Genomic DNA, 8,712 nt, shown 5'->3' on the forward strand with positions numbered 1-8,712 from the left:
TACCCCTACCTCCACGGAGGAAAGAGGATATGTTCGTAAAATAATTTGGTAGTGAAAAACAGAACTCCAATGTTCGATTATAGATGTATAAATGCAGTTACCATAGGTATTTAACTATTATTTCTTTTTAACAGTTGTTCAGACTGGAAGAGATGCTACATATTTTGGTATCATTCTCGTTGGATTTGCCATCACTGGTAAGAAGTCATAGAGCAGTTTTTGTAGCAGTTTAAATCAAGGCTTAGCTTAGAACAATGTATATAATTTATGTTTAATGAAAAGTTATGTTAAAAGCTTGATTACCAGTTTTATGAATAACCAATAAATCACCAATAGAAAAAGCAAGCGCAAAAATTTGTATTTTGGAATTGTCTTATTACTATTAACGAAATTCCAATTTAGAAGTTGATTTAAGTGGAGGTAGGAAAACTGGAGAACCCAGAGGAAAACCCTGAAAAAGTCTGGGAATAGAACTAGGCCATCACATTGGTGAGAGGCGAGTGCTCTCACCTCTATGCAACCTTTGCTTCTCCAATTAAATTATTTTAAATTAAAATTACAAAAATTTGTATGTGTACAGTCAACTGATGACTAAATAGCCTCGGATAAATATCCATGGGTTTATGCACCTATCAGCGGCTTCCCTTGGGGTCGACCCCCGGGCTGACCAAGGAGATGGGTGGGAAAATATAGAATATAGAATATAGGATTGAATCCAGTTATTCCCCCTGGGGTTGGAAAAAATTTGCGACATTGGTTTCGTGGCTAAAAACTGAGGTGGGGGATTGTAATGAAATTATTTTCATTGCAGAGGTTAGCAGGGGGATTGATTTTCCTCTCTAGTTAAAGAAATAGCTCCTGATTTTAAAAATTTTGAGACCACAGACGTTTTTGGTCGGGCTGGGTTACCTGTGTCATTCGACAATACCCAGATGCCTCTCTGCTCGTAAAGATAGTATGTTTTTTGACATTCTTTGTTTCATAGATACGAATTCGAAGGCAACTTGATTTTTACTTTTAAAAGTGAATTCTTCATTTCATGAGAGTTTTTTTTCCAATCTTTTCAATGAAAAACTACCTGAAATAGTTGAGTTCAGTTTTCAAAATACAATAACAATAATTTCAACCAAAATGAGGGAGATCGTAGATTTGAATGCCTCGACCAGGGAACATTGAAAAGAACAACTTCCCTACCCCTGGGGAAAATGATCAACATTGTTTATGAATTTTTACAATCTCCCTGGTAATGCAGCCCGGGGGTCGACCCCACAGGGAAGCCGCTGATAGGTGCATTAAACGGCTTAGAAGACTGCCGGCACCTTTGTTGTCGAATGTAAAGGTGCTGTCGCATAGCAACATAGTGATAAGATCTAACAGTGTCAGCCTGATAATATCTTTGTCTGGAAGAAACAAACTGTAATCATAAAGACTGTGTTTTATACGGTCTCTAATTTGCTTTCCTGTCGTATTAAGTCGTACATTACTATTTTTCTATATCTTTGGTGACACAAATTACTAATTTGCGAAGAAAATATATTACAAGCTCTTCTTCATCATTTAGTTTTACCAACCGGAACAATGGAGGAATATTTAAATTCAAAATCTGCTGCTAACCTATTGTCTAAATACTCAAACACTATTGGATAATTTGTGGAAAATTTGTCGGGGTGGCTTTGGGAGTAGTCGCACTGTAAAGTCATATTTGCATTTATTATATACAACTGTTTCGCATTCAATAGACACCACTGCTTTTGAAAACCACAGTGTTATTAGCAAGGCTTAGCCTCATTTATGAGTCAACTATTCACAGATATCATTAAAAGTCCTTGGGTTCAAAGTGCTAGAAATATATGACATATATATCCCACGTTTCATCAGCATTTCCTTTCCTCATATAAATAACCAATGTAGTCTATATTGCATAAAAGTTTTGTACTTGTTACTGTCGTGTAATGTTCATAATCAGATGACGTAAGATGACCAATAAACGTTTAATTATCGATCTGCTAACATCTTAGTGAGTGAGTGAGCGAGTGAGTGACACATTTGCATATTCAGACCCCTCACAATAACTCGTTTCTACGCTTCGCGTATCCATGAGTTTAAAATATTCACTTTTACTCTAAAAAGAAAGGATGGAAATCCAACCCCCCCACCCCCGTGTATCCGCCGCTGTTCTATAAGGAATGAGAAAAGTACAATCACAATTCAGCTGAACTACAATCTTTATTTCATGGTTATGATAACTAATTACAAGTGAGACATACAGAACTCAAACGGAACTCTCTAATGCTATGAATTCAAAACAATTTCTACCAGTTACACAAGACAACTACATGCTGTCGAGCAAATTCCCCAAACTGACCTGGCTATCCTTGATGAAAGTTAACCAGGTACTGATCTAAACAGTTCCATGTGTGTTCAAAACCTCACCTGACTACAAAAGTCAATCAATATATACTGAACCTATTCTAAGGAATAGTACGTTTGCATGATGGCGTCACTGACCTCTACTACCAGACTCTCTTGCACACTTTCTTTTGTTCAGTTAAGAGCGAGTCCACCTGAAAACCATGCAATGCTGAAAAATGTGTCTACATGGGGTATCTCCGATTATCTTGATATTTTGCACAGTTATGTACTTTGATGTGATTATCAAATGTGTGGAATATCAGACGAAAAGTTTAAAACGCCGAGAAGATATGGATGTCGAATGAATCATGCCCAGACAAATTATGCAAATTACTTGAAATTAGAGCGAAATTCACAACAACAGTTCTCTAAAACTACAGCTCTTTTCGAAATGGAAACTTATACAAGTGTAGTATATCTATTGAACACTACGATGAAGGTATCAAACTATCATTGCAATTCGAAAGAAAATAATTAAGGTAGTTTACGATTAAGTCGTTGGAATCGAAATTTAAAACAGGTATTTTTGGCCTGAAATAAACATCGTATATTCTCGCTGCGGCGGGCTTCTAAAAGTACGCAGTTTGATTTTTCTTTACTATAGATAATAGGAAACAAGTGCACGAAAAAATATTTTTGTAAAGTATTAACTGTGAAGCATGAGAGCACCGCAAATTACGTGATTTAGCGATTATCTTACACAACGAGCTAATGGCTGATTACAACAAAGATTACTCATCAAATGAAAAGCCATTGCAAACCAGTAGTAAATAAAGGAAAACAATCTAGAAGAAGTCAGATATTTAGCTCTGCTACTTACTGTTTGTGAGAGAATGATACAACATTAACAAAGTCAAAAAGCCATACACCAAAATACAGTACACATTCATTGATCTGGACGTCTTTAGATATTGATATATATCTTCAACATAAGAAGTTTAAAAGACATTTGTTTAGAAAAAAATCAAAATACAACAAATATAATCCTCCAAGTGGTACTATGGCCATTCAAAGCCGACCATTTCATGTTTTAAGCTGCAACATCATATTGTTATTACTTGTGCGACATCATTTGAAACTAGTTTCCAGTGCCCTTAAATTTTTGCTAGAGTCGTCGCAAGGTCCTCCCAAAATACACTCTAGCTAGACCGATTAAAGAAGTCACAAAGTGAGCTTCCTCAAGACTCTCTCCCGCAGATTATATCTTTCGGTCGTACGCACGGCAACTTCGACTTCTTCCTCTTCTTCTTCAGTTAGAGGTGCTGGTGGCAACTGACCAAGTTTTTTCATCGCCACCAGTCTTGAAAAATAGCTGGTGATCTGCTGTACCGTTAGCCAATCTTCTTTATCGAAGACTCGTTTCCCGTTACTATCACGCATGGAACGCATTCGTGTCGATGTTTCTGCTGGCGTCACTTTCCTACCTGTGTCCTCCCCAATCAGGAACTGCCCTACAAGGTAGCTCTTCACGTGCAGTGGAAATCGGTTGCACTGCTTCGATTTTTTCAATGCCCAGCCTGTCACTAGATCAGGAACAGGTACTTCTTCTGAAGTAGAAGCCGAGCTAACCATTGGTGGACACGAGGGGTTTGGAGGTTTTAGAGAAGTGCATTTTTGCGCCCATTTCCTTCGTATTTGATCATACTGTGATTCTTCGTGAAGCTTGAATTCATGCTTTCCAATATCAAGGTGCTGTTTAAGATAGCGACTGCAGCTATATGCTTTAATACATACTTCTTCGGGACAATAAAACTTGACAGGTTCTTTGTCTTTTACATCAGGGACATTTGGCTCATTTTTTGCAGCTGGACATGAAGAAGGTTCCACTATAATTTTCTTTAAAATGCCAGACGTAACTTTTGGTACAAGAAATGGCCGCGTTACGATTACGCCCGTCTCACCTTGAGGACTGCCAGTCTTCGATATTTTCATACCCTTTCCGATATTCCACGCCTGCCATACCGTCATTTCTCCACCAATGTTATATTCGAATTGTTTAAGCTTGCTAATGCCTTTTAATTTAAAAGGTTTCGTGGCACTTTGTATATTTGTATCTAGCTCAATTATAGCAGCTTGGCATCCTTTCAACCCTCCATAGGAATCAATAGCTTCTTTCAGATGTTCAGCAGAAGTGATATCTTGACCTAGTAGGTAAAAATAGTTATATATTAATTAAAGTAAAGTAATATCACCAGCCATATTCCCTGCAATAGATTTACATTGAAAAAAAAGAGAATAAAGTTGTGTTACCTTCATTCAAATATCTGTTAATATGTGCCTTAAGTGGTGCAATATTTCTGTCGCAAACGTCTTTACCACTATTTGCCTCACTGAAACTGTAGTTCTTCAGAATCAGGCCTTGTTTCTTAGCAATGGTATGGATACTTGTGATTAAGGCAGCATTATAGCAACCAGCATTGTCGCTTCTCAAAAATACTTCTTTGATGTTTGGCAAGGTTTTTGGAAGTTCAAGAAACAGATTCTCTAATACCGACAGCACCGAAAACCAATCTTGATTACACTTTTCTAAAATATGAACGAAGGTGCGCACCTGTGAACAGTAGCAAACATGCATAAAATCATAAAATCCAATTTGTTGTATTTGTATAAAAAGCAATTTATTACATTCTTACTAAAAGACAAATAAAGTACCTCGAAGTCGTTTTCTCTGTTACTAGCTGCTTTTGTTATACAGGCCGAAACGTGCCAACTAATTCACTTTTTCCCAAACCATTCGTTCTGGGTTTCACGGTACTTTCGAGGGAGCCATTTCATCGCCCAATCCATTATGATCAAAGTCTGTTCGTAAGCAAGGTTGTCAAGAACTTCTCTTCTGGCCCTTTCTTGGTTGATAGCCCTGACAATGTGTGATTTCCAATCTAGGATTTTCTCTGCTGCTTTTTCGGCATCATGTTTTAGCTCTTCTTGTTGCTCTGGATAACTAGGAATAATAAGGTTAAAATAGTTATTTGAAGCACCTGTAGATAAGTCGGGCTATTCTGTATGAATATCGTTACAATAGTTCCTTTGCAGCTAGAGGTCAAGTGACCTCACCTACCTTAAATCAATCAGCAGTGTCAAACTGATGCCCAGAAATGGAAAGGACAGGTCGAGTTTAGTTAGACGACATTTGCTGATTTGTTTTTAGGTAGGTGAGGTCACAAGACCTCTAACTGCAAAGGGTCTATCACTTAAAGGGAAGAGGGAAGAAATTATAACTTAAAGATCGAGTGCTGATTAAAAATGAAATAATGAAATATTTATGGTACTCTGTTTATCATCAAAACATATTGTGATGAAGCAAATTGAACACACCCTAAATGTAGCACTGAAACGATGCAAAACTTTGTTCGAAGCAAAGGCGCTCGTTATATAAAGTTTTGACTATACCTGTATGAAATAGCCTTTGAGTCGAGCTCGGAAATTATATCTTCACAGACGTCTCTGCAGTCCTGACACCGATCGCATAGCATATCATGATCATGTTTACAATCTGACTTATACTGATTTTCATTTGAAGACAGTGCGAATCGTATACAATGATCAGCACAGGGATTTTCCTCGATTACATGGAGTTTGTAATCAGCTTTCAGATATCTCTTAGCTGTTTGAATCCTTTGTATGAAGTTGTTGGCATGATCAACAGATAAACCTGTACACATAAGAAAAGGGGTAAGAAGATCTTATATAAGCCACTTAAGAGTCAGAAAAGAGGGTCGTAAGATAATTCATCACATTTGTTGTAAAATAGATGTTTACCGAGGGATGCCATGGTGTGTTGATCATTTCCATGGTGTCAAAAGCTGACGCTCCTTCAGTCGCTGTGTTGTCTAGTCCTGCAAGACTTTTCTTCTAAGACGATGCACATACCTATGGAAAAATGCATTGAGATCAGATATCAAATTATTATATGTCATATAAATAAATGAATGAACGGTCGGTCGGTCGGTCGGTCGGTCGGTCGGTCGGACGGATAAATGAATGAATGTAGGGAGGGAGGGAAGGAGGGAAGGAGGGAAGGATGGGTGGATAGATCAATAAACGTACAAACGAATAAATGAACACACACACTGCATGAAAATTAACCATAAGCCTGGACTCCGCAAAAATCTGTAGCCTAGTAATTAGATTATCCGTCTAGTACGCAGATAGCCTGCGTAGGATCATGCGTTCGATTTCTATTTGGAGCTCAGATTTTTGGTGTCACGTGCCCCTTATGATTTATTTTCGTTTAGTGTCTTTTTTATTTAGAAATAGTTTAATTTCTTTCATTGAAAAGATATAATATTTGTTTGATTTTAAATGCATACCTTTAAAATGGAAAAGAGCGTCGATCGTCCAAGTGGTGCAAAGCCTTTTTCTTGGCAATATGATTCATAGAGCCTTACCATTCTTGAATTTATCACAGTCCGAACCATGTTTGGTATTTCGATTACTTCTCCATTCGACAACTTTAGCTTCCTTGTTCCGTATGCCACGTCCTGAAGATAATAAGGGCTGCTGATGAAATCTATATAAAATGATCGACTTTCTTTTCATCTAACCGATAACGAATCACAGGGTTTTTTCCTTCGCACAAATTTCCAGCGACTGCGTATTTTCTGGCTTCGTCGATTCGCCATGTTGTTAGTCCAGGAACCATTGCCTTGAGTTGCGTTTTGGTGTAGTGCTTGACGAAGATTGACAACAATGTCAGTTTGGTGTGCCGTGATGTGGCCCCATTGTATAGTGAAATTAGCGTCTTCATGACATCATTTTCAGGTCTGTCATCAATTGTTGAAGAAGATACCGTTATTAGCCCGAGAAGTTCTTCAGACTGTCCGGGCGCTATACATTCAAGAGTTGTTGTGACAACTTCATTGACCTTTCGTTTAATATAAGAACGAGTACTTCTGGCAACTTCTGTTATGGCTTGGTTTAGTTGAAATCGTACCGGGCTCACTCGCCCGTCACTCAAACTGGTAATGTGTCGATTCAGGGTTTGAAGTTTACGGTTTGGAAGGGGAGTAGGCATGTATTCTTGATCAGATTGGTCAGCTTGATCATTCAAAGATAACTGAAGCCTCTGTTTGACTGACTAAATGAGACACTGGTGACGTCAAATCATCATGCTTGTTTTCTAACTTAAAGTATACCCCTGGTTGCGCCTATAAATAGATACATATATGGATAGGACTTAAGCTGCGTTTACACCATACCGGACGATAAAAACGCATGCAGACATACGAACCTCTGTTCGCTTTGTTCTTGTGATGGCCGCCACTTCGTCATCGCTGTCGGCTAGGGCTAGGGGAGGTATAATACCTTTATCTTCGTTCAAGCTACAGGCTGAGTCTTGCAGCTGGCGGGATGAAATGTAAACAAGACAAAAATTAAATGGACTAACAACCCTTCTAGATCTGGCACATCTGCATCTGACTGACTGACTGATTGACTGACAGACTGACTGACTGACTGACTGACTGACTGACTGACTGACTGACTGACTGGCTGACTGACTGACTGACTGACAGACTGACAGACTGACAGACTGACAGACTGACAGACTGACTGACCGACTGACCGACTGACTGACAGACTGACAGACTGACAGACTGACAGACTGACTGACTGACAGACTGACTGACCGACTGACAGACTGACAGACTGACAGACTGACAGACTGACAGACTGACAGACTGACAGACTGACTGACTGACAGACTGACTGACTGACTGACTGACTGACCGACTGACTGACAGACTGACAGACTGACTGACTGACAGACTGACAGACTGACTGACCGACTGACAGACTGACAGACTGACAGACTGACTGACTGACAGACTGACTGACTGACTGACTGACTGACTGACTGACTGACTGACAGACTGACAGACTGACTGACTGACTGTCAGACTGACTGACTGACAGACTGACAGACTGACTGACTGACAGACTGACCGACTGACCGACTGACAGACTGACAGACTGACTGACTGACTGACTGACAGACTGACAGACTGACAGACTGACTGACTGACTGACTGACTGACAGACTGACTGACTGACTGACAGACTGACTGACTGACTGACTGACAGACTGACTGACTGTCAGACTGACTGACTGACAGACTGACTGACTGACTGACACACTGACTGACTGACCGACCGACCGACCGACCGACTGACCTACCGACTGACCGACCAACTGACTGACCGACTGACTGACCGACTGACTGACCGACCGACTGACCGACTGACCGACTGACCGACTGACCGACTGACTGCCTGACTGACTTAAACATGGGATAAATAAAA

At 39.6% G+C, this 8,712-nt stretch overlaps 1 protein-coding gene and 1 pseudogene across 2 annotated transcripts in view; one reads left to right on the top strand and one right to left on the bottom strand.

Moving 5' to 3' along the window:
- LOC116292123 (uncharacterized) overlaps positions 1–2,000 on the top strand; it is a 42,471-nt gene extending 40,471 nt beyond the window's left edge. Inside the window, exon 5 of the mRNA XM_089034030.1 lies at positions 135–2,000. The gene's annotated coding sequence lies outside the window, so the exon portion shown is untranslated. The remainder of the gene's footprint in view (positions 1–134) is intronic.
- Positions 2,001–2,207: 207 nt separating this feature from the next.
- LOC148909152 (uncharacterized) lies at positions 2,208–8,092 on the bottom strand (annotated as a pseudogene). The gene is made up of 7 exons (XR_016120377.1): positions 7,643–8,092; positions 6,723–7,559; positions 6,172–6,282; positions 5,803–6,064; positions 5,065–5,353; positions 4,663–4,963; positions 2,208–4,556 (listed from the first exon to the last, which is right to left on the bottom strand). The product of XR_016120377.1 is annotated as an uncharacterized LOC148909152 (transcript).
- Between the last annotated feature and the right edge of the window lie 620 nt (positions 8,093–8,712).

Source organism: Actinia tenebrosa, unplaced genomic scaffold, assembly GCF_029948245.1.
Source record: "Actinia tenebrosa isolate PJP-AT-01 unplaced genomic scaffold, QUT_ActTen_1.0 PGA_scaffold2__45_contigs__length_23673736, whole genome shotgun sequence".
Lineage (NCBI taxonomy): Eukaryota > Metazoa > Cnidaria > Anthozoa > Actiniaria > Actiniidae > Actinia > Actinia tenebrosa.